This window comes from Tachyglossus aculeatus, chromosome 10, assembly GCF_015852505.1.
Source record: "Tachyglossus aculeatus isolate mTacAcu1 chromosome 10, mTacAcu1.pri, whole genome shotgun sequence".
NCBI lineage: Eukaryota > Metazoa > Chordata > Mammalia > Monotremata > Tachyglossidae > Tachyglossus > Tachyglossus aculeatus.
In genome coordinates this window covers 24,191,551-24,217,945 of record NC_052075.1, presented here as the reverse complement: position 1 = coordinate 24,217,945, position 26,395 = coordinate 24,191,551, and the positions used below count along the sequence as shown (strand labels likewise).

The 26,395-nt window shown below is 42.6% G+C and overlaps 1 protein-coding gene and 2 non-coding genes across 4 annotated transcripts in view; all 3 read right to left on the bottom strand.

Moving 5' to 3' along the window:
• CTNNA2 (catenin alpha 2) overlaps window positions 1-26,395 on the bottom strand; it is a 1,073,907-nt gene that overhangs the window by 378,556 nt on the left and 668,956 nt on the right. The window lies entirely within an intron of this gene.
• On the bottom strand, window positions 17,851-17,988 carry LOC119933853. Its single transcript, XR_005452722.1, has one exon. It is a non-coding gene; the product is annotated as a small nucleolar RNA SNORA7 (small nucleolar RNA).
• Window positions 21,274-21,408, bottom strand: LOC119933826. Its single transcript, XR_005452696.1, has one exon. It is a non-coding gene; the product is annotated as a small nucleolar RNA SNORA7 (small nucleolar RNA).

The window sequence follows — 26,395 nt, the reverse complement described above, 5'->3', positions numbered from 1 at the left end:
TTCAGTAATTCTCTATGGAGTCAAAACGAGGGAAGTTCCTCAAGATGTGCCTACTTTAGTACCAAGGAAAAAGCTTTAGAAAGTGGAGAAGTTGGGCCCATTCAAATATGCAAAAGGCAGGGCAAAATAGGAAGAATAATCACACTTCTATTGCCAAGAGTGAGTCAGTATTTTCTAGCACCGGCTGCTAGCTCCAACTCAGATTATAGCCTGAATCTTTATCACAGATGAGAAATATCGCAGTATCCCAATCAACTACTATTTATTCCCCTTCCAGGAATGCATAGCCCAGGGCTGGACAAAATTTAGAGTCTAGGGTAAAGGCAGTGCCTGAGTTCTCTCTCCTGCTTTAGACTGCGAATCCCATGTGGGATAGGGACTGAGTCCAACCTGATTATCTTCTTTCTACCCCAGTGCTTACTACAACACTTGGCCACATAGCACATAAAAATACCATCTTGGTCTAGTGGAAAAAGTATGGGCCTGGGTGTAAGTGGACTGGTTTTAATTCTGGCTCTGCCACTTGCCTGTGTATGACCATAGACAAATCACTTCTCTTTTTTAAAATGGACCTTCAATACTTGTTTTCCCTCCTAATTTTTTATGGTATTTGTTAAGTGCTTCCTATGGGCCTGGCACTGTTCAAAGCACTGAGGTAGACACAAGCTAATCAAGTTGGACACAGTTCATGTTCATTCATTCATTCATTCAATTGTATTTATTGAGCACTTACTTTGTGCAGAACACTGTACTAAGTGCTTGGGAAGTACAAATCAGCAACATGTAGAGATGGTCCCTAACCAACAATGGGCTCACATGTCCCACATAGGGCTCAACATTTTAATCCCCATTTTACAGATGAAGTAACTGAGGCACAGACTATTTAAGTGTGTGAATTGCCCAGGGTCACACAGAAGACAAGTGGTAAGGCCAGGATTGGAACCCAGGTCCTTCTGGCTCCCAGGCTCGTACTCTATCCACTAGACCACATTGCTTCTTAGGCAGTGAGCTCCATTTGAGATAGGGACTGTGTCCAACCTGGTTAACTTGTACTTACCCCAGCACTGAGAATGGTACTCAACACATAGTAAGTGCTTAGCCAATTCCATAATGATATTATTTTTATTAGGTACCATCACCAGTACATAACTTGGTTGAATCGATTGCTTTATGTTTTTTGATATGATCCAAGACAGAGATTATGGGCAGAACTGGACACGACCACCATAGTTAGAGGAGGCCTGTCCTTTGTCTAGTGGGGGGAAATTGAAGGAACTGGGGTCAGGTGTGGCTTCAGTATTGCCTATTTTTGACTCGAAACATGTGTACCTTAGTCATGGCATCCCTGGAATTGTGAGGTGTAGGTACCTCTACTCTAAGCAAATTCTCCTTCTATGCCTCCGCTTGGTCCCCCAGTTTCTCATTCACCAATACTGGGGAGAAAGGGAAGGGGGCTAGTAACCATTGGAGGAGGAAAAGTACTATGAGTCCTTTGAGTTTTGATCCAGACAAGAAGTTCCTGGCCTGGGGCACAGAGCTGTTCATTGGAGTTCTTTTGTCATTGTCTCAAGTGGCCTGTGTATCTGACTGGGGACAAAAGCAGCTAAGTGTCCTGGGAAAAGTTTCTTTTTTTATTTCCATGATTAGTTGAAAAAACTAGACTCTGTTTGGGTGAACCTTCCTGCCACAGAATCCACAATAACCTATCTGTAAAATCCTATCCACAGTCATTTTAATGTTTTTCTCTCCCTGAAGACTGGAAGCTCTTTGTGGAAAGGGATCATATCTACCAACTCTGTTGTTTTGTACTCTCCCAAGGACTTAGTCCACTGCTCTCCACACAGTAAATAGTCAATAAATACCACTGACTGATTGAAAATGCCAGATTTTGGGGGATCCAAAACCTGATTTCAACTCTAACCCTAACTCTAGACTGTAAATCCTTCTTTCCTTTTCAGGTTACCTACAGCCTGTATTCTCCCAAACATTTAACTATTAGCCAAACACTTGACCTATCTGATCATGGTAATTGGGTGCTTGACTCTGATTTAAATGCCTGCCTCCACTTAAAATCTTACATTTGAAGACCATCTCCTGTCTTCTGTAATTGCCACTGCCAATCCAAGAGCTCTCCTTTTCCCCTAACAGCTCTGCCATCACAGAATTAAAATAGAATATTTTTCCAGTCGAAAACCCACACCTTACTAACCCAGGCCAGCTCCCACCCATGTGTGACTGCCTTATCTAGGTGCAGTGAATTAATCAGCCACCATTTTGCAGTGGCTATGAGACTGATGTCTCCATCAACAAAATTCAGAATATATGAAAAGTCAGTTAGACAATTTCTAAGCCTACGGTCCCAGGGGTGGGACCACCTCCTGTCAATTGTCCCGAACTAACTTGTCCACATCTCAATGTGGAAAATCACAGTTATCTTTTGTCCCCTAGACTAATCAAAACAAGTTTTTAAAATGGCTGATGTCAGCAATAATAATAACAATAATAATAATGATGGTATTTGTTAAGTGCTTACTATGTGCAAAGCACTGTTCTAAGTGCTGGGGAGGTTACAAGGTGATCAGGTTGTCCCACAGAGGGCTCACAATCTTCATCCTCATTTTACAGATGAGGTAACTGAGGCACAGAGAAGTTAAGTGACTTGCCCAAGGTCACACAGCTGACCAGTGGTGGAGCCTGGATTTGAACCCATGACCTTTTATATCATTGACTTTTATAGCAATGACTTTTATATCATTTAATGACCCTCAATGTCAATCAGATTTACTCCACGCATCCTGCCTCTGCCACTTGTCATCATCATCATCAATCGTATTTATTGAGCGCTTACTATGTGCACAGCACTGTACTAAGCGCTTGGGAAGTACAAATCAGCAAAATATACAGTCCCTACCCAACAGTGGGCTCAATCAGCTGTGTGACCTTGGGCTAGTCACTTCTCTGTGCCTCATTTACCTCATCTGTAAAATGGGGATGAAGACTATGAGCCCCACGTGGGACAACCTGATTACTTTACTTTGTATCTCCCCCAGTGGTTAGAACAGTGCTTGGCACATAGTAAGCGCTTAACAAATACCAACATTATTATTATTATCCAAGCCACACCATTGAAAACGGTGAGCCAGTAACTCCAAAACCTCACTCATTCAATCAATTGCATTTATTATTATTATTATTAATAATAATAACTATGGTATTTGTTAAATACTTACAGTGTGCCAGTCACTGTTCTAAGTGCTGGGGTGAATACAAGCAAATCAAGTTGGCCACAGACCTTGACCCATATGGGGCTCACAATCTTAATCTCCATTTTACAGATGATGCAACTGAGGCACAGAGAAGTAAAGTGACTCTCCCAAGGTCACACAGCAGACATATGGGCCGGGATCAGAACCCAGGTCCTTCCTCTTTCTACTAGGCCACATTGTTACTCAGGAAATGTGACCTTCCATGAGTGGAGACCAGTCACCTGCCGGGGACACAAGTACCCTCCACCCTGGCCTCCCCCATGAGAGGAGAGTCTATGGCCTCCGAGCGAGGGCACTGGACACCGGGGGGGACCAAGCAGAGCTGGGCCCCATCCTGGAAGGCGGATCGTCCATTCCTATGACCCCTGCTCACACCCCTGCCCAGCTTGAATATACTTACTGTGTGCAGAGCACTATAACAAGTGTTTGGGACAGTACAATGCAACAGTAAAACAAACGAAAACGAACGGGATCGGATGGAGACTCCATTTAGCAATTAACAAACTCACTGCCAAAGTGTCCTCGGAACCGAATGTGAGGAAGCAAATCAATGAAACGATCAATGATATTTATTGAGTGCTTACTGTGTGTAAAGAACTGTACTACGGGGGGAGTCAAATGTGAAAAAATAAATTTTGAATATTTACATAAGTGCTGTACAGATCCAAGTGCATAAGCCACTCAGAAGGGAGATAGACAAGGGGAAATGAGGGCTTAGTCAGGGAAGGCCTCTTGGAAGACCTAAGGACCATTGAGGAGCAAGCTGAATTACATCAACAATTACACGGTCTGCATCCCTTTAATTGATTCAAGAGAGGTTTTTAAAAATCTGATAATTCCTGAACAAACTTAAGCCAATTGTGAGGCTCACTTTGGACTAGATCAACTTCTCTCCCCTGAAAAATAATTAAAAGTGCTAAAGCTGAAGCCGTTCGTTATTCCGAATTTTATCTATAAAATTATAAATAGAACAGGTTTCTTTTTAATATGGAAAGCAATTTTATCAAGTGATATTGGCCATACACAATTAGAGACCAAAAAAGCCATTAACTTTAGTAACTCTTAAATGTCTTAGAACAATATGAGGTCTTACATCTAGTTGAATGAATTATCTAAGCAGGGGTTGATTTTTGTTGGGTAGTGGTCAGGTCAATCCATAAATCACAACGATCCACAAGAATTAATCAAGACATATGAGAAGTAGCATGGCTTAGTGGAAAGAGCACGGGCTTGGGAGTCAGGGGTTGTGGGTTCTAATCCTGACTCTGCCAGTTGTCAACTGTGTGACTTTGGGCAAGTCACTTAAATTCTCTGTGCCTCAGTTACCTCATCTGTCAAATGGGGATTAAGACTGTGAGCCACATGTGGGACAACCTGATTATCTCATATGTACCCCAGCGCTTAAAAACAGTGCTTGGCAGATAGTAAGCACTTAACAAATGCCATTATTATTATTATAAAACCTGGGGGCTTGACAAAATCCAAGGGACACCATACAGGTGGAAAGCATGGTTTTTGTAAATTTGCCTGTGAATACAGCATACTGGCTCAGGGTACTGGATCAAACACTGTAGGAGAGAACGGGCATATTAAGTGAGAAAAGAGGTTAGATGAGGACATTCCCTGCTATCATTTCCCAAATTTAATCCTCCTGCTGGATTCATGTGAAAATCTTCTTTGATACATAATAGTAGTCAACAAAGTATCAACATCAACAGCCGGATTGAGTGCTTACTGTGTGAGTAGCATTTTCTTAGATGTTTAGGGAAGCTACAAAGGAAGTGAAAGATGTGATCTCTGCCTTTAGGGAAATAACACAATAATTGGTAATCAATAAACAAAAATAGATCAAAAAAGACATACGTAACAATGATTAATAAGGATTGCGGCATTTGTTAAAAGTAAACTAGGTTCCCAGCACTGTACTAAGAGATGAGAAAGATTCATTCAATCAATCATATTTATTGAGCGCTTACTATGTGCATATCTCAGTACTAAAGTCCTTGGGTGAGTATACTATAAAAGAATTAGCAGGCACATTCCCTGCCCATAATGAGATTCAAGATAATCAGGTCAGATCCAATCCCTGTCCCATGTAATAATAATTATTATTATTATAATATTATTAATAATAATAATAATAATGTATTTGTTAAGCACTTACTATGTGCCAAGCACTGTTCTAAGGACTGGGGTAGATACAAGGTAATCAGGTTGTCCCACATGGGGCTCACAGTCTTAATTCCCATTTTACAGATGAGAAAACTGAGGCACTGAAGAGTTAAGTGACTTGCCCAAAGCCATAGAGCAGACAAATGGGGAAGCTGGGATTAGAGTCCAGGCCCTCTGAATCCCAGGTCCATGTTCTTTCTACAGGGCCAAGAGAAATGAAAATATAATAAGCCAATGAATTCCCAAGGAACAGAGATTGGCTGATGGGACAACATAATAATGTGCTTCCCCTGGCCTGGAATGCCCTCCCTCCACATATCCGCCAAACTAGCTCTCTTCCTCCCTTCAAAGCCCTATTGAGATCTCACCTCCTCCAGGAGGCATTCCCAGACTGAGCTCCCTTTTTCCTCTCCTCCACCCCATCCCCCGTCCTACCTCCTTCCCCTCCCCACAGCATTTGTATATATTTGTACAGATTTATTACTCTATTTATTTTACTTGTACATATTTACTACTCTATCTATTTTGTTAACGATGTGCATATAGCTATAATTCTGTTTATTCCGACGGTTTTGACACCTGTCTACATGTTTTGTTTCGTTGTCTGTCTCCCCCTTCTAGACTGTGAGCCCATTGTTGGGTAGGGACCATCTCTATATGTTGCCAACTTGTACTTCCCAAGCATTTAGTACAGTACTCTGCACACAGTAAGTGCTCAATAAATACGACTGAATGAATGAATGAATGTAGGGGATCATTTAGGATGTGATACTTGGAAGAAGTACCTTTATCAAAGGGCATTGACAGAGGAAAGAGGCATGGATAGGGGAAGCTCAACAGGGAGAATGGCATGAGCATGGATCAGTGTTGCTGGTGGAGTCGAGAGTGAGGAACAGTTACACACTGGGAGATGAAAATCAGTCAAAAAGATCTTGGCAAAGCTTATTTGAGAGACAACACTGAACCCTGGGAGCAAAGCAGTTCATCCTTGAGTGTTTTGACTGCCCTCCCCTCTGCCCAGAAAAATTATTTCCCCATCTTTATTGATTCCCATGCCCCCTGCCCTTGCCAGTCATTTCAGAGGTTTAACTCCCTCCTCAAACCCGAAGCAGCGTGGCTCAGTGGAAAGAGCACGGACTTTGGAGTTACAGGTCATGGGTTCAAATCCTGGCTCTGCCAATTGTCAGCTGTGTGACTCTGGGCAAGTCACTTAACTTCTCTGTGCCTCAGTTACCTCATCTGTAAAATGGGGATTATGACTGTGAGCCCCCCGTGGGACAACCTGATCACCTTGTAACCTCCCCAGCGCTTAGAACAGTGCTTTGCACATAGTAAGCACTTAATAAATGCCATCATTATTATTATTATTATCACTCTTGCACTTGGATTTGCACCTTTAATTCACCCCTCCCTCAGCCCCACAGCGCTTAGGTACATATCTGCAATTTATTTATATTTTGTCTGTCTTCCCTTCTTGCCTGTGTGATCACTGTGGGCAGGAAAGTGTCTACCAACTCTGTTATACTGTACTCTCCCAAGTGCTTAATACAGTGCTCTGAACATGGTAAGTGCTCAATAAATATGATTGATTGATTGATTGATTAAAGCAGAAGCTTTGAAATTTGGGATGGGAGCATTTGGGCTGCAGCACAGAAGTCCTACCAGGCTGGAGGTAATAGGGGCAGCAGTACTCTAAACAGAAAACAATGGTCTGAACAGAGACATCAGTGCTCTCAACACACAGAAGTGTTCTCTACAGAGGCAGCAGTGGCTTCAACAGAGAATAGTGGTATCAGCAGGCTTCAATGCTCCAAACAGAGGCAGGAGTGCTCTGTATAGAGGCAGCAGTGTTCTGAACAGACAACAGTTCAGAGGCAGCAATGCTCTGAAAAACAGTGGGGCAGACCCAGCAGAAAAATTGAGAGTTGCAGGAGCAAAATGAACCAGCCTCTCTCATCTGCACTCCTGTTCTCCCTTAGGATGCTTTCTATGGATGAAGGATGGAGCAAAGGGAAAACAGAACCCAGGGTTAGGGCTCGGAGGAAACTCTGAGCCGTAGATTTTTCTATTTTATGAAGTGAGTGCCCATGGGGCAGCGTAGCTAGGGACAGGCTCTCTTTGTTTTCTTCCCTGATACTTTTCTATGAGTAGGAACATAGGAAGCAGAATAAATGAATTAATACGGAGAAGGGCAAGTAAAAATGATCAGGGGGCATGGAGCGACTTCTGCATAAGGCTTGCCTGACTGAAAAGCTGAGGCCCCTCCAGCCTGGAGAGGTAAAAGCAGAGAGGGAACAAGGTCTAAGTCTTCAAAACCACAAAGAGGGTGGACAGGGTGATCCCAGCATTGTTGTTCATTGCACATGGAGTAGTGGCTAGAACACGGGCCATGGGTTCTAATCTGGCTCCACCACTTGTGTTTTGTGTGACCTTGGGCAAGTCACTTCACTTTTCTGTGCCTCAGTGACCTCATCTGCAAAATGGGGATTGAGACTGTGAGCCCCACACTGGACAGGGATTGTGTCCAACTCAATTTTCTTCTATCCACCCCAGCGCTTAATAGAGTGTCTGGTACATAATAAGCGCTTAGCAAATATCACAATTGTTATTATTGTTACCATCACGTCCCTTTACACCAGCACAGGGGACACGCACTGCTGCTTGAAGGGGACAAGTTCCAAAGAGATGGTAGGATACATTTCTTCACTCGGCATAGGGAACTTTTCATCACAGGAAATGGTACAGGTGGAGAAGAGATACTGTACATGAAAAATGATTTGGATAAACATCTGATGAGGCAGTGTGCTGTAGTGGCAGTTGAGGCAGCATGGTCTGTGGGGGGCAAGATTTCAAGTCTAAAGGAAGGAGGGCTTTAGTTCTAGTCCCAGCTCTGATTCTTGCCTGCTGTAGGACCCTGGACATTTCACTTCACCTCTCAATGCCTTAATTTTCCTCATCTGCAATATGGGACTACTATGCCTGCCTTTTCCTACCGTACATGGATGGTGTGAGGACAAAATGATCTAAACAATGGGAAATCCCTGTTGTCACCGGGAGCAATATAAGGGTGCAATATAAAATCAAGTATTAAAAGGAGTCATTAGTCTCTGACTCCCAGATGTTTCCTCTTCCCAATAGACCACACAAGTTGTTTTTAATCCCTCGGCACTCTTCTAGGACCATAGAATGGTGTAGCTATTGATTTGCCTATTGTCAATTCAACAGGCTTAAGGCCATTCATTTTAAATAAAATACTGGCACCCCCAGTATTGAAGGCATTGGTACGGAGGTAAAGACTGAGGTGGTAGAGACGTGGAAGGGTGGAGGTGCAAGAAAATAGAATATCTATTGCCTGCCTTCCAGGAGCTTACAATCTATCTCACCCAAGATAAAAAACCATATAGACAATGCAGAGGCAATTCCAATAAATGCAAATTAAACCACATTCAGGTCAGAGATATCATACATTTGATCAGGGTGGTAGAAGGTTTCAGCCAATATGGGTGTAGTTGAGACACAGAAGTGAAAGTATTTGCCATTCCTCACTTTCCCACAGATCTTTCACCTTATTCATTTTTTTTTCTGCTTCCCTCCCATCCTTGTCTCTGCCTTTTGAGTTTCGTGAAGTTTGAATGAGATGTGTGGTGGAAAGTTAGAAGTCTTTATCCATCACCATGAACCCCTTGGAGAAGAGGTTAAATAAATGGAACAGATAAATAAATGTCACAGCCACCAAGATGGAACATGCTCAGAACCCAAAGCATAATTAAATATCATTCTAAAAAACAAACTCCTCAAATCCCTTATTTCCAATTACAGTCCTCCAGAAACTATATTTAAGTGTCACCAGGTGTTTCATAAGTAGTTCTCTGCACTCTTGTGATGCCAGATTTTCCCTCATGTTAAACTACCCATTTCCTTATGTGTGCCTGTGCATCTCCATTGGAAGGACTGTCTTTCAGAAAGAGCAACAGTGTTACCATTCCCTGCCAGAAAAATAAAGGAATGCATCTGTGTGATGAAATATACCAGAGATAATTTACACTTAGGTGACTTTCCAAGTAAACTGAGCCATATCATGCCTACACTACTGAATTTATTTACACCCTCCTTAGCACTCATAAATGAAAGTCTGCAAAATCCATTTGTTTGTGACTTCTCTAGTGGTAAATATGTTTGTGTTTGCCTCCACCATTACAGTGTGAGTTCCTTTTAGGTAGGCATTTTGTTATTCTGTATTTCCCAAATGCCTCGTACAATGCACTGGACCAAATGGGTGCTCAATAAATGCTACTACTACTGCTGCTGCTGCTACTACCAATACTACTGCAACTGCTACTACTAATAATAATAATGATGATGGCATTTGTTAAGAGCTTACTATGTGCCATGCACTGTTCTAAGCGCTGGGGTAGATACAAGGTAATTAGGTTGTCCCACATGGGACTCACAGTCTTAATCCCCATTGTACAGATGAGGTAACTGAGGCACAGAAAAGTTAAGTGACTTGCCCACAGTCACACAGCTGACAAGTGGCAAAGCCAGGATTAGAACCCACAACCTCAGACTCCCAAGCCCAGGCTCTTTCCACTAAGCCACGCCGCTTCTGCTATTACTATTACCACTGTTATTACTACCAATATTACTGTTGATACTACTACTGCTACTGAGGCTACTACTAATAATAATGATGGTATTGGTTACATGCATATTATGTGCCGAGCACTGTTCTAAGACCTGTGGTAGATACAAACTAATCAGGTTGGGCAAAGTCCATGTCCCACATGGGGCTCACCATCTTCACAGTCTTAATCCTTGTTTCATAGATGGGGTAAGTGAGGTCCAGAGAAGTCAAGTGAAACTTCCCTAAAGTGACAGAGTAGACAAGTGCCAGAGCTGGAATTCATTCATTCATTCAGTCGTATTTATTGAGCACTTACTGGGTGCAGAGCACTGTACCAAGAGCTTGGGAAGTACAAGTTGGCAACATATAGAGACGGTCCCTACCCAACAATGGGCTCACAGTCTAGAAGGGGGAGACAGACAACAAAACATATAAACAAAATAAAATACATAGAATAGTAAATATGCACAAGTAAAATAGAGTAATAAATCTGTACAAACATATATACAGGTGCTGTGGGGAGGGGAAGGAGATAGGGCAGGGGGAGGGGGAGAGGAAGGAGGGGGCTCAGTCTGGGAAGGCCTCCTGGAGGAGGTGAGCTCTCAGTAGGGCTTTGAAAGGAGGAAGAGAGCTAGCTTGGTGGATGTGCGGAGGGAGGGCATTCCAGGATGGGGGAGGACATGGGCCGGGGGTCGTCGGTGGGACAGGTGAGAATGAGGCACAGTGAGGAGGTTAGCAGCAGAGGAGCAGAGGGTGCGGGCTGGGTGGTAGAAGGAAAGAAGGGAGGTGAGGTAGGAGGGGGTGAGGTGATGGACAGCCTTGAAGCCGAGAGTGAGGAGTTTTTGCCTGATGCATAGGTTGACTGGTAACCACTGGAGATTTTTGAGAAGGGGAGTAACATGCCCAGAGCATTTCTACACAGAGATGATCCAGGCAGCAGCGTGAAGTATAGACTGCAGTGGGGAGAGACAGAAGGATGGGAGATCAGAGAGGAGGCTGATGCAGTAATCCAGTCACGATAGGATGAGAGATTGAACCAGCAGGGTAGTGGTTTGGATGGAGAGGAAAGGGCGGATCTTGGTGATGTTGCAGAGATGAGACTGGCAGTTTTTGGTGACAGATTGGATGTGAGGGGTGAACGAGAGACAGAGTCGAGGATGACACCAAGGTTGCGGGCTTGTGAGATGGAAAGGATGGTAGTGCCGTCTATCCTTCTGACTCCCAAGCCTGTGCTCTATCCACTAGGCAACACTGCTGCTGCTGCTGCTACTGCTGCTACTACTATTACTGCTACTACTACAACTACTGCTGCTGCTGCTACTATTCAGGACATGTCACACACACACACCCCCACCACCGCCTCAAAAATCTCCAGTGGTTGCTTATCCACCTCTATATCAAAGAAAAACTCCTCACTTCTGGCTTTAGAGCACTCCATCACCTTGCCCACTCTGACCTCACCTTGCTTCTCTCCTTCTTCATCCCAGCCCACACCTTCCGCTTCTCCAGTGCTAAACCTTCTCACTGTGCCTCCATCTCACTTGTCTCACTGCCAACCCCTGGCCCACGTCCTACCTCTGGCCTGAAACACTCTCCCTCCTCAAATCCACCAGACAATTACTCTCTCCCTGTTCAAAGCCATACTGAAGGCACATCTCCTCCAAGAGGCCTTCCCAGACTAAGCTCCAGTTTTCCTTATCTCCCAATCCCTTCAGCTTTGCCCTGACTTGTTCTCTTTGCTCTTCCCCCCACTCCCCGCCCCACAGCACTTATGTATATATCTGTAATTTTCTTTATTTATATTGATGTCTGTTTATTTGTACTGATGTCTGTCTCCCCCTGCCTAGACTGTGAGCTGGTTGTGGGCAAGAACTGTCACTGTTTATTGCAGTATTGTACTTTCCCAAGTGCTTAGTACAATGTTCTGCATGCAGTAAGCTCTCAATAAATATGATTGAATAAATGAATGAACAAATGTAGTGCTGCTGCTACTACTACTGTTGCTGCTACAGCTGCTACTACTACTACCACTACATGTTAATCACTAGGGTTTAGACCACATTTCCTTATTACTCTTGGAGAGTAATCTAGGCAGTTATATACAGTTTACATTATTCATTTAGTGTATTTGTGAAGGCATGTGAAGGTACTTTGAAAACTGAAGTGAAATAATTTCTGAAGACTCTGAAGCATCTACTGCCTGTAAAACCAACAGATGAGAACTAAAAAGGTTTGAAGAAAAGTCTGAGGCCTTAGTTAAAGCACTGGACCATAAGGAAGCCAAGTTGTATAGCTTAGTAGCACAGCCATAATAATTAACATATGAAATTATACAAAGTAGAAAAAGTTCACACAGCCCCTATTATTAGTACTTTTATAAATATTAATGGGAGTTTAATCAACAGCTGAGCTTCTATGCTTAACAAGGAAACTACATTTTAAATGTTTGAACTGGTCTTTTATTTAACTACTAACAACCTAAAGAGTTAGAGGTGATCTTCTTGTTCTTGACCTCTTATGCTTCACTGTAAAACAAAAATCTCTGAACACTGGTCAGTGTTTCTGAAGAGGGTTTTCCATTTAGAGCCAGCCCCATCTACAAAAACATTAAATGGTATTATTTTTTAAACAGGCCAACCGGTAAGTATTGATTTCAGTGTTGAAAGAGACCCCCCAGATAAGGCATGGTTTTATTATGACCTCTAAGCCAACAACAAAAGAGATTAATTTTATAAGACAAAGAAAAAGCCAAATACACTTAGAACAAAGCATAAGAGTTCACAGAAGCATAATACTGATCCATCTCATGTAGGGGGACTTCCCAGGCATGGGATAAAAAGGGTGAAACCATTTGGAGGTGAAAATTCCAGAACCTTTCATACTGAGCAAACAAATAATGCCTTTTAATTTCCTCTGGCATAAGACTGATGATTGGTTCACAAGTACCAGAAGGAGTGTGTTAGCTGTTTACCAAGCAGATGGGTAGAAAATTTCTCAGAATATCAGAAGTCACTGACAATTTCACCTATCTTGCTTGGAGAGGATCTGTGACTTTTTAGGGAGATTTGCTTTTGCCTGATGAAGAAAATATTACAGATGCTATGAGAGGCTCTGATAACAACAAAAACAGAGACTTAAATATATAATTAGGACAGACAGCTAGATAGATTAAATGGTGTAATAATCTTTCCATAGAGCTGTGTAGCAAAGGAGAAAGGGAACATATTTGTTAGAAAGCCAGAAAAAGGAATTCTCCCATTTAAAACCTAAGAAAAGTTATGAAAAAATTACTTTTAAAAACACAAAAGAAAATACCAAGAGATTAAAAGGTGCGCTTTGGTTTGAACCATGCACAGATCCTTACACAATAAACTTATAGATTCCACTGTACAGAAAGCAAATTAGGTACATGGAGCTCCTAGCGTGACAGCCAATTTTGAAGCAATTTTTTTTCCTAATTTTATTTTTTTCCACTCAGAACTGAAACCTTAATAAATCCTGATCTTTCTGCTATCTGTGTACAAGCTAGGAGAAGGGTGAAGAAGTCAGGGGAACATTATTTGGAATGATATGAATACTGATGGGAAAGAGCCAAAGGATGGAAAGAAAAGGAGAGGAGACAGGGAGAGGGTACTTCCCACCTCTAGTTTTCAGAGAAGAAAAGTGGAAGATACGGCCACAGTTCAGAGGGCAGAGGGCTCTAGATGGGTGGAGTGGATTAGAAAAGGAAGCAATAAATCATCCTCTCACCTGGACACAGGCAAATCTCTTGGCTGCCAACAGGTAAATTTCACAGCTGGGTACAAGCTCAGGTTAAACAATTAACTAGAAAGCTTGGGGAGAAGCAGTCTGGCCTAGCAGAAAGAGCAGAGGGCTGAGAATCAGGAGATCCGGACTCTATTCCTTGTTCCACCATTTGCGTGGTAGAATACGGACACAGTGCTCTGCACAGAGTAAATGCTCAATAAATACCATTGACTGATTAGGGAATCAGATTCAGTGTGCCAGGAGAGGTGGGGCTTCCTTTACCTCCACTCAGCCAGGGGTCCCTCTGATCCCCATGTTATTCCTCCATGAAGCTCTCCCAATTCAGTGTTCTCTCTGGCCCTTGGCAGGATGGGTGGCGATTGGTTAGAAATGGCTAGAACATGCACAGGAAATTTTGGAGATCAAACAAAATTCACTCTTTCCTTCCACTTCTCCCCAGCTCATACTGTTTGTTCCTCCCAAGGTAATCTCACTCACTAGACCTCATTCTCCTCTTTCCAGTATCCAGTCCTTTGATCACACCCTTCTTCTTGACTGGAAGTCCCACTCTTTTCATATCCATCAGACTATCAAGAAAGCCCATCTTCTTTGAGAACGCTTCCCCAGTTAATTTCTCTTGTCGTCTAGTTTTATCCCCTCAACTACCAACTTAGAATATTGAACCAACCATGAATATATGGAGTCAAAAAGTACCTAGACTAGTTTTGCACACACCACAGTATTTGCTCACCTACAAATCCACTGTCCTTTTCCCTTCTAGTTGACAATCATCTTAGTGCCTATCTGTCCTTTGCTAGATTGCAAGCTCTGTGAGGGTAGGGATCATGTCCATGATCTCTATTGTACTCTCCCAAACACATAATAATAAAAATAATATTGATAACTGAAGTAACTATAAAGCTATGTACCAAGCACTGTCCTGAGGTGGGCATAAATTCTGGGGTAGATACAAGATAATCAGGTCCCACATGGCACTCACAGCCTAAGTAGGAGGGAGAACTGGTATCAAATCCCTATTTTTGCCAGTGGAGGAACTGAAGTTAAGTGATTTTGACTCATGTTACCCAGCAGACAAGTGGCAGAGCGGGGATTAGAACCCAGCTCCTTTAACTTCCAGACCCACGGTCTTTCCACTAGACCATGCTACTTCTCTAATACTGTGCTGTGCACAAGATAGGCACCCAATGAACATCACTGATTGACTGATTTCCTGAATAGACCTCTTCATTAATAGAGTCTGAGTGGAAATGGTAAATATGGCACCTGGATTGGATATGTAGATTGGAGAATTGGATGCAGTAAATCTGGACCGCCTTCCTGAAGGGGTTGACCTTTACCTGGAATTGGAAAGGATATGTTTCCTTTCAGAAAGAGAAATTTGGGTGTAGGCTTGGAGATGGGAGAGTGCCAGGGACAATAGAGAACAAACTAGGCTAGTTTTAGGGTACATTACAAATCCAAACATCTGACAAGATGCTCAAATCCTTAGAGAAGCAGTGTAGCTTAGTGGAAAGAGCAAGGGCTTTGGAGTCACAGCTCATGGGTTCATATCCCGGCTCTGCCACTTGTCAGCTGTGTGACTTTGGGCAAGTCACTTAACGTCTCTGTGTCTCAGTTACCTCATCTGTAAAATGGGGACTAAGACTGTGAGCCCCACGTGGGACAGCCTGATCACCTTGCAACCCCTCCAGCACTTAGAATGGTGCTTTGCACATAGTAAGTGCTTAACAAATACCATCATTATTATTATTAAATCCAGTAGAAAAAAAAAATAGTAGGGAGAAAATCTCGAGACAATTCTATTTGACTACATCCAAGTCCCTACATATCATTTTTCTTTGGGTTTTACATGATGCTATTCACTGATGCAACTCAAGGAATATCAATCAATCAATCACTGTGGAAGTAGCATGGCCTAACGGATAGAGCACAGACCTGCGAGTCAGAAGGAGAATAAGAAGGATGTGGGTTCTAATCCTGGCTCCTCCACTTGTCTGCTGTATTACCCTGGGCCAGTAATTTAACCTCTCTGTATGTCAGTTACCTCATCTGTAATAAAAATGATGGAATTCGTTAAATGTTTACTATGTGTCAATCACTGTTCTAAGTGCTTGGGTAGATACAAGCTAATCAGGTTTAACAGAATCCCTGCCCCACAAGGGACTCACAGTCTTTCCAGTGCTTAGAACAGTGCTTGGCACATAGTAAGCACTTCACAAATACCATCATTATTATTATTAATCCCCATTTTACAGATGAGGGAATTGAGGCACAGAGATGTTTACCGACTTGGCCAAGGCAACACAGCAGACAAGTGGAGGAACTGGGATTTGAATCCAAGTCCTTCTGACTACAAGGCCCAATTTCTATGCACTAAGCCATGCTGCTCCTCACTCCACTTCACTCCACTCCTGTGACTTCATCTTGAATAAAATTAATTCTCTATTCTGAGTATTGAACTTTTCTGTAAGCTTTTTGGGACCAAGAATTATGCCTACTAAGTCTATTGTCCTTGATTTCCCAAACGCTTTGTACAGTGCTCTGCACACAAAGTGCTCAATACGTACCATTGATTAATTGTGCTCCGGTCTAGCTCAGGGTGGAAATAGCCTCTGGGATTACTTGTGAGTGGAGCTGGGACATCACTCTCAGTAGACCTAGCTAGTAGCTTCACAAAGAGTCTGCATACAGCCAACAGTACAAGATGAGCTCGTTGAAAGAAATTTGATGCTGGGCAGAAGATAACTGTGCTCCACACTCTAACTCTGTGCCATGCTCTTTAAAAACCCCCAAATCCATCTCTTCCTTTTTTCTTCTTACACAAGACATGCCAATATATTTCTAAGATTTTCATTAATCAAGCTATTTCTGAACCACCAAAAGGTCAATTTACTTGCACCAATAACTTTCAAAACAACTACCCGATCAATACAACAGTATCATAAATGCACACTAAATTTTACCTACCCATTTCCAGAAGCCAATAACGCAGAGCAACAGCTTTGCAATTTGCAAAGAGCATGCCGATACAGTAGCGTCATCGGCAGATACAAAGGGCACCTCTCCATATAAATCGCAAATCATCTCTCTTTCAAAATCCATTCCACTGGATATTGGTACATCAAGAATTTAAATTGAATATTGGTAGTGGGGTCTATACATAATTTTTCCTTCCAGGATATCAGTGGTCATTGAACAGGCCTTCTCTTAAAGAGGAAAGGCCTAGCACTACTACTGGTTCATGACATTCTATACTGTTCTATCACAGAGTTAACTTTGGGACCATCTTAATAATGAAGGCTTTTATTAAGTGTTTTACAGTTATTTCCAATTCATAGCAACTCCATGGATATACTTTCTCCAGAACATCCTGTCCCTTGCCATAATCTGCAACCTTTCTAATGGTTCTTCCGTTATCGTTGTTAGGGTCTCTATCCATCTAGCTGCCGGCCTGCTTCTTCAATCAATCAATCAATCAATCGTATTTATTGAGCGCTTACTATGTGCAGAGCACTGTACTAAGCGCTTGGGAAGTACAAATTCCTAGCATTAGTGTCTTCCCTAGAGAATTAGTCCTCCTGATTATGTGTCCAAAATATGCTAATCTAATTTGAGTTATTTGGTCTTCCAAAGACCACTTTGGCTTAATTTGCTCAAATATCTATTTGTTTGCTTTTTGGGTAGTCCATGGTATTCACGAAAGCCTTCTCCAACACCACATTTCAAAATAATCGATGTTCTTTCTATCCTGCTTTTTCACTGTCCAGCTTTCAGATCCATACATAATAATGATGGTCTTGTCTTATGCCATCGAGTGATTTCTGACCCATACAGACACCATAGACACTAGTCTACAAGAATCCCCACTCTCCATCTGCAATCATTCTGGTAGCGTATCCATAGAGTTTTCCTGGTAAAAATCTGGAAGTGGTTAACTGTTGCCTTCTTCAGTGCAGAAAACTTGAGTCTCCACCCTCAACTCTCTCCCCTGCCACTGCTGCCCAGCACAGGTGAGTTTTGACTTGTAGCAAATTGCCTTCCACTTGCTAGCCACTGCCCAAGCTTGGAATGGAATGGGTAAGTCTCTGCTTGACTTTCTTTCCCTTAGCCAAGACTGGTAGAGTTCTGGAAACTCTCCAGGTGTCACCCTGAGAGGGGAATAATAATGGTAGTATGTAGTAAACATTTACTAAGCATCGTGCACTGGGCTCAACCTTGCGATATATGGAATTGCCCTTTGAATTTAAAGAAGACAAAACTGATAGAGAAGTTCACCTAGGAGAGTGTATGTGACTGAAAAAGCCAGTGGAGGATCCACAGCCCGGCCACCTTGTTGTGCTTATTGCTTATAGCAGTGGTGAGATTTTCTCTTTTATCTCCCTGTCTATCTTTTGAAATAAGTGTTTTTCCAAAGGGAACCACTCCTTTCTTGACAGTGCACCATGCAGGTGTGTCCTCAGCAAATGACTCCTGGTTTTCATCCAGGGGGCAAGAGCATCTGAGGCTTCGTTTTACTGTGCATTTAAAATGTTCCCCCTGCCCTTCTTGCTTTCAGTTTCCCAGTTTCAACTCTCCATACAGAAACTGTTTGGCTGTCCTGCTGTCGCTCCCTCTCCTCACATGTCCCACCCTGCGTAACCATATTAAGGTAAGCATTGATTCAGTGGTAGACTACATTCTAGAACTTCAGTGTTGGTAATCTTGTGGTAGGTACAAGTTCCTTGAAGTCAAGGACTGGGTCTACCAATTCTACTGTCCTCTCCCATGTACTTAATGCAGTGTTCTACACGCAGCTAGTGCTGAAGAGATTCATTCAGTCAGTCAGTCATATTTATTGAGCACTTACTATGTGCAGAGCACTGTACTAAGCACTTGGAAAGTACAATTGATGGCTACAGGATAATTAGATTGGCCTGAGTCTCTGTCTCACATGGGGCTTAAAGTCTAAGAGGGAAGTTGGGTAGGTATTGAGAAGCAGGGTGGCTTAGTGGAAAGAGCATGGGCTTGAGAGTCAGAGGACATAGATTCTAATCCCAGCTCCATCACTTGTCTGCTGTGTGACCTTGGGCAAGTCACTAACTTCTCTGTGCCTCAGCTACCTCATCTGTAAAATGGGGATTAAGACTTTGAGCCCCACGTGGGACAACCTGATTACCTTGTATCTACCCCAGAACTTAGAACAGTGCTTGGCACTTAGTTAGTGCTTAACAAATATTATTATTATTATTATTATTATCATTATCTCATTCATTCGCTCATATCTATTGAGTGCTTACAGTTGAAGAAACTGAGGCAGAGAAAAGAAAAGTGACTTCCCCTAAGTTACCTAGCAGGCTGGACTTGTTAGCCAGCAGTGAAAAAATCTCAAAATGAAACTCTAATGAGACACTCTGTCTTGAGCTCCTCTAGTACCCACCTACTTAATGTGCCTCTGTTTCATTCTCTCTCCCCATCAACCCCTTGCACACGTCCTCTCTCCTGTCCTGAAGTACTCCTCCTTCCAATCACACAGACCACCACTCCTCCCCATCTTCAAGGCTCTACTAGAATCACATCTCCTCTGGGAAGCCTTCCCTGACTAACCTCATCTCACCACCCTATTCTCGTCCCCTTCTGCGCTGTCTACAATTTGGGGTTTTTACCCCTCTAGCACTTCAATATTCATCCCCTGCTCACCTCCAAAGCACTTGCATTGATATCATTATACTCCTTTGCTTCCCTTTTCTGTAATCTTATCATTGTCTATCCCACTAGTTTGAAAGCCCCTTGAGGGCAGAGAGCATGTCTGCTAACTCTTGTACTTTTCCAAGTGTTTAGCATGGTGTTCTGCACACAGTTAAGTGCTTAAAAATGCAATTGATCAAATAATTGAAAACTGACAGCAATGCTGAAATATCCACTTCTGTTGATCCGTGCCACCATTGAGAAGCACATCAATGGTTGGAAGTTGACCTTAAAAATTATGGTATTGACACATTACTAATTGCTGCCAGTGTGAACTGTAAAGTAAATGCAAAAGGAAATTGAAGAGAGTATGGTTTATTCTAAACAGTACATCACTCACGTGGTAGTCCTGAAAGCTTGAGAAAACACTAACATTTTTTCAGGCCAGATACCATAGCTATCCAAACCAAACCATCTGCTTTGGTAATGAATTTACAATGGGAAATCAAGGGCAAATACTTTTACTGGTCCAGCGGGGTGGAAAATACTTTTGTTCATTTTTTAATTTTCTGTTTGTTTTGAGATCTCTGCAAAGGAAAATGTACCCTCTCTCACTCTGTCAAATGGAAATGGACTTGATTATCTGTGTGTTTCAGGATATTTTATCTATCAGAATGGTATCTTTGCCTTCCCAAACGCTTGGCAAAATGTTTTTTGTTAAGTTTATTTCTTGGTTTGTTTTTTAACTTTCTTCCTTATCTGCTTTCACTGTTTTAGGGAAGTTTGTGAGCTACTCTGTAAAAAATCAAAACTTGGATGAGTGATGCCTTCTGACAATTCACAACCACTCACCAAACATTCTCACCTGATCCTATCAAAGCATAGGTTAGGCATCCAGGGTTGTTTGGGCAAAGTTTCAGAAGATAGAACAGAGTGGTGATATAGCATTAGGCTATAGCATATAGGTTTATAGCATTTTGTCCTCTTCACTCCCTTAGAAGTGAATTGCAGTGCCTTTCAAAATAGGGAGAAACAGCTTTCTCCCATGTTCCAGTTACTAGGGACATTCCCTCTGAAAAACGGAAGAGCATTTCAGATAGTCCTAAATAAGCTAATAAAATACATTAGAAGGTTAATTGTCTGGCATCTTCAAGGAATGGACTAGTCTAGTTCATCAGATTTGCCAACTATCTAGGAATCAGGGCCCTCAATTTTCATGATCCTTCAGCTCTCCCCCTCCTACCTAACCTCAATTCTCCCCAGCAACAACCCAGCCCACATACATCACTCCTCTAATCATCATCAATGGTATTCAATGAGTGTTTATTATCTGCAGATCACTGTACTAAGTGCTTAGGAGAGTACAGTACAATACAGTTGGCAGATATGTTACCTGATCACAATGAGTTTACAGTTTAGAGGGGGAAACAGACATTAATATGAAATGTGAACCTACTCACTTTACCCTGATTCCATCTGCCTCACCACTGACTCTTTGCTCACGTCCTCTTTCCTGCGCCTGAAAGGAGTGTCTTAATGGTGTTTCACATGGCATCTTGTATTATGCTGTCAAGTCATCGCTGACGCACAGCGAGTCCATGGACACATCTCTCCCAGAACACTCCACCTCCATTTTCAAACGTTCTGGTAGTGTACCCATAGAGTTTTCTTGGTAAAAATACAGAAATGGTTTACCATTTCCTTCTTCCATGCAGTAAACTTGAGTTTCTGGTCTCATCTCTCTCCTGCACCACTGCTGCCCAGTGGAGGTAAGTTTTGACTTGTAGCAGAATGCCTTCCACTTGCTAGCCTCTGCCCAAGCTAGGAATGGAATGGGTAGGCCACCTGACTCTTCCTTCCATAGCCGAGACTGGTAGAGTACTGGAAACTCTCCAGGTGCGATCCTGAGAGGACCTCGCCTGACAGATATATATATATACATATTTAAAATATACATATTTTTATATATACATGTATATATAAAAATATACATAATTTATATATGTATATATAAAAATATACATAATTTATATATACATATATAAAATATACATATTTTATATATGTATATATAAAAATATACATATTTTATATATGTACATATATAAAATATACATATTTTATATATGTGTATATATATGTATATGTATAAATGTAAATGTACATAGCCCCAGTTGAATCCCTAGAAAATAACAGGATAATATCAAAATCTTTAGGTATTTGAAAAGGAAAACTGAGGAATAAGATACTCAGACATGATGCTGTTCATTTGGAAAACTGACCAGACTGCAGCTGTGTTTGTTATGGCTACAGGCAGTGATAAGGGATGTGAATTATTTCTGTAAGAAAGGGTATCCTCTTGGATTGCTAAAGAGTAGTCATGAGGTGCTTGAAAATGCTGTGCTGATATTGACAATAACAATAAGAGCCCCCATTCAGCCTTGGAGACACAGACATGATGATTTTCTGGCTTTTTATGATTTCTCTATTGGTACGCTGACCTTCACTCGACACTGACCAGAAGACACCACACGATCAATCAATCAATCGCATATATAAGTGCTTTCTGTATGCAGAGCATTGTACTAAGTGCTTAGGAAAGTACAAAAGAGTTGGTGGTCATGACCCCTGTCCACAAGGAGCTTACAGTCTAGAGGGCAATTTGCTGAGCCAAGTTCACACAATCCTCTAGTCTAAGGCTACCTCACCTCTTTTGGCTGAATCTTAGCCTTAGTATTCTCCAAGCTACTAATCTATAAAGCAATATATAGTAATTTGCCTGTTTTGTGTGGGCCTATTTCTGAAGCACAATCATCTGCATAGAGTTTTCCTGTGTAATAATGATATTTGTTAAGCACTTACTATGTGCCAGGTACTGTACTAAGTGCTGGGGTGTACACAAGCATATCAAGTTGGACACAGTCCCCGTCCCATTTGGGCTCACAGTCTCGATTCCTATTTTACAGATGAAGTAAATTTTACAGATGAGGTAACTGAGGCAGAGAAGTGACTTGCCCAAGGTCACACAGCAGACAAATGGTGGAGCCAGAATTAGAACCCATGACCTTTTGACTCCCAGGCCCATGCTCTTTCCATTCATTCATTCATTCAATCGTATTTATTGAGCGCTTACTATTTGCAAAGCACTGTTCTAAGCGCTGGGGGGGATACAAGGGGATCAGGTTGTCCCACGTGGGGCTCACAGTCTTAATCCCCATTTCACAGATGAGGTAACTGAGGCCCAGAGAAGTGAAGTGACTTGCCCAAAGTCACACGGCTGACAATTGGCAGAGCCGGGATTCGAACCCATGACCTCTGACTCCAAAGCCCGGGCTCTTCCCACTGAGCCACGCCGCTTTTTCACTACGCCATGCTGCTTCTCTCATTTAAAGAGTTTGGATTTTTTAATGCAATCCATTCTGTCAGAAGAGTTACTTGAGGATCTTAAAGCAGGCTATTATTCCATGTGACAGGTGTGTAGGGAGTCGGATGACTGGAAATACAACTTAGCCTGCTTTACTCCTGATGATGGACCAAGAATCAAACAACATACCAAGTGCTATTATAACTGTGGCATCTGCTAAATGCTGACTCTCTGCCAAACACTGTCCTAAATGCGGGTATCAGGTTAGACACAGTGTCTGTCCTATATGGGGCTTGCAGTAGGAGGGACAACAGGTATTTCATCCCCATTCTACAGATGAGGAAATGGAGGCACCAAAAAGCTAAGTGACTTGCCCCAGTTCACTCAGCAAGTCTGTGGCAGGGCTGGGATTAGAACTCGAGTCCTCTGACTCCCAGGCCTGAATCTTCAAATCTGACATGAGCAGACATATACTGAAAGAGTAGTCTCTGGATATTGGAAAGTGATATTTGCTAACTAGCCATCAAAACACTGACAAATAATTGCTTTGTGGAAGGGTAGGTGTGGGAAAGAAGGCAGATTAAAATGCTGTGGTTGGAGAGTAGGATTTCAGAGACGTTGAGGGTCGATAGATCACAATGAACAGTGATAATGAGATGCAGTTTGTGGTCAAGATCACTAGATTGTAAACTCCCTGTTGGCAGGCAATGTCTCCCTCGACTCTGTTGTATTATATTCTCTCTAGTGCTTAGTAAAGTGTTCTGCACACAGTAAGAGCTCAATAAATACCACTGATTGAAAGACTGACTGATAGTAGGTGAGGTTGGGTGAAGTGGAATAACTGTAACTTTGAGAAGTGAGAAGATACCGGTGGCTGGGGCTCACCTGGAACTTCCTCATGGGCAATGAAGCCCCCAAACATCAGTGTCAGGGAGGGGAGGAGAGAAGGATGGTGAGAAAGATGTCTAAATTGCTCTGTAAATCCAAGGTGAGGCTGCAGAGGTGGTAGATAGTGGCAATGAAGAATTGTGATGCGTTAAGGTGAACGACATTTTCTTTCTTTCCAAGAAAGGAAAGAGAAGGATGGAAAGAATGAGATGGGAATAAAGCGGCATCAGGGACAAGAAGTAGTTTGATTTCTATTCCTTTCCGGGGAATGGGGGAAATGGCAGACATTAAGACCCCTTTGGCGGACAGCAGCAGAAAGAAGCAGCATGACCTAGTGGAAAGACCATGGGCCTGGGAGTCAGAAGACCTGGGTTCTAATCCTGTCTCTGCCCCTTGTCTGCTGTGTGACCTTGGGAAAGTCACTTAACTTCTCTGTGCCTCAGTTTCCTCAACTGAAAAATCGGGATACAATACCTCTTTCTCCCTCCTACTAAGACTGTGAGCCCTATTTGGAACATGGACTGTGTTCAACCTGTTTAACTTGTATCTACCCCAGTGCTTAGAACAGTGCTTGACACATAGCAAGTGCTTAACAAATACATTAAAAAAGAAGATGTAGCATCTTCCTACAGAAAGGAAACATTCCTCAAAGTGGTCTATGGCCTCTCTTACCCCTGAGATGCAGACTGGCCTGAAGTTCCTTTTCTTTGGTCTCATCACTGGGTGAGTAAAATCACCCTAATCATGCTGAGCTGTTCTCTGAGAGGGGAAAAAAAAAAACTTCATAGCTTTTTGAGAGGCCCCAACAACCAGCAGCCTATGGAAGATCCTGAGTAACATCTAAAAATATAATTCAAGAAATGCCGCTTACCTCCATTCATTCATTCATTCAATCGTATTTATTGAGCGCTTACTGTGTGCAGAGCACTGTACTAAGCGCTTGGGAAGTACAAGTTGGCAACATATAGAGACGGTCCCTACCCAACAGCGGGCTCACAGTCTAGAATGGGGAGACAGATGACAAAACAAAACATATTAACAAAATAAAATAGAATAAATATGTACAAATAAAATAGAGTAATAAATACATACAATCATATACATATATACAGGTGGTGTGGGGATGGGAAGGAGGTAAGGTGGGGGGGGATGGGGAGGTGGAGGAGGGGGAGAGGAAGGCCTCCTGGAGGAGGTGAGCTCTCAGTAGGCTCAGTGGAAAGAGCATGGGCTTTGGAGTCAGGGGTCACGGGTTCAAATTCCAGCTCTGCCGATTGTCATCTGTGTGACTTTGGGCAAGTCACTTCACCTCTCTGGGCCTCAGTTACCTCATTTGCAAAATGGGGATTAAGACTGTGAGCCCCCCATGGGACAACCTGATCTTGTAACCTCCCCAGAGCTTAGAACACTACTTTGCACATAGTAAGCATTTAATAAATGCCAACATTATTATTATTATTATTATTCCCAGTTGTCCCTGAATATGGATACTGCTTCCAAGCTGCACAATTTGGTGGCAGAGGCAGAGGCAGTAGGAAGTGCTGAAAATAAGAGTGCCCGACAAAGGCATCCAGGCATTATTGAGAAGCAGCGTGGCTCAGTGGAAAGAGCACGGGCTTTGGAGTCAGAGGTCAGGGGTTCACACAACTAATCACTACAGAAAAAGAAGCAAGAATGGGCCCTGTTATCTGTTCTAATAATAATAATGGCATTTATTAAGCCCTTATTATGTGCAAAGCACTGTTCTAAGTGCTGGGGAGGTTACAAGGTGATCCGGTTGTCCCACGGGGGGCTCACAGTCTTAATCCCCATTTTACAGATGAGGTAACTGAGGCACAGAGAAGTTAAGTGACTTGCCCAAAGTCACAAAGCTGACAATTGGCGGAGCCGGAATTTGAACCCATGACCTCTGACTCCAAAGCCCATGCTCTTTCCACTGAGCCACGCTGCTTCTCATATCCAAATGTTACCGTCAAGGGGTGTAGCCACCCTAAACATGAAAAGGACTGTAAGACAGATAGGTGGAGTGACTTCCATTTCTACTGAGGTTTGTCTATTTGTTTACTCAAATGGGGACCAGCTACAGAATCCCACTGCCAACAGAATGATGATGGCTTTATTCAAAGATATGAAGAGCAATATACTCTCTGCCTTTTAGAGCATTTAGACCCTAGCCTAGTAAGATGTGCTGCCTTCAACACTTCCCCAGAAAGACTGACCCCAGGAAGGTCCAGAATAGAAAAGATTTCAATGTTTGCTAATGGATCCTTGTGCTCCTACGCACTTATCTGTCCTCTCTGAACTCAGTGGAAGCATTGCAGACACTCTCAGCCTCAGGGTTTCTTCTCTGGAGGGAAGATCTCCAGAATTTTCTCCAATAATACTGATACTGATTGTGGTAGTTTTAAGCACTTGTGTTCCGTCAACTGCACTAAGGATGGGGGTAGGTACATGGAAATCAGGTCATACCTCTTCTACATATCCCACGTGGAGTTTACAGTCTTTAGTATGAGGGAAAACAGGCACTTAAACCCTATTTTACATTTGAGGGAACAGAGGCACAGAGAAGTTGTGACTTGCCCAAAATCAAAAAACAGGCAAGTGGCAGAGCCAAGACTAGTACCCTCGTCCTCTGACTCCCGGGCCTGTTCT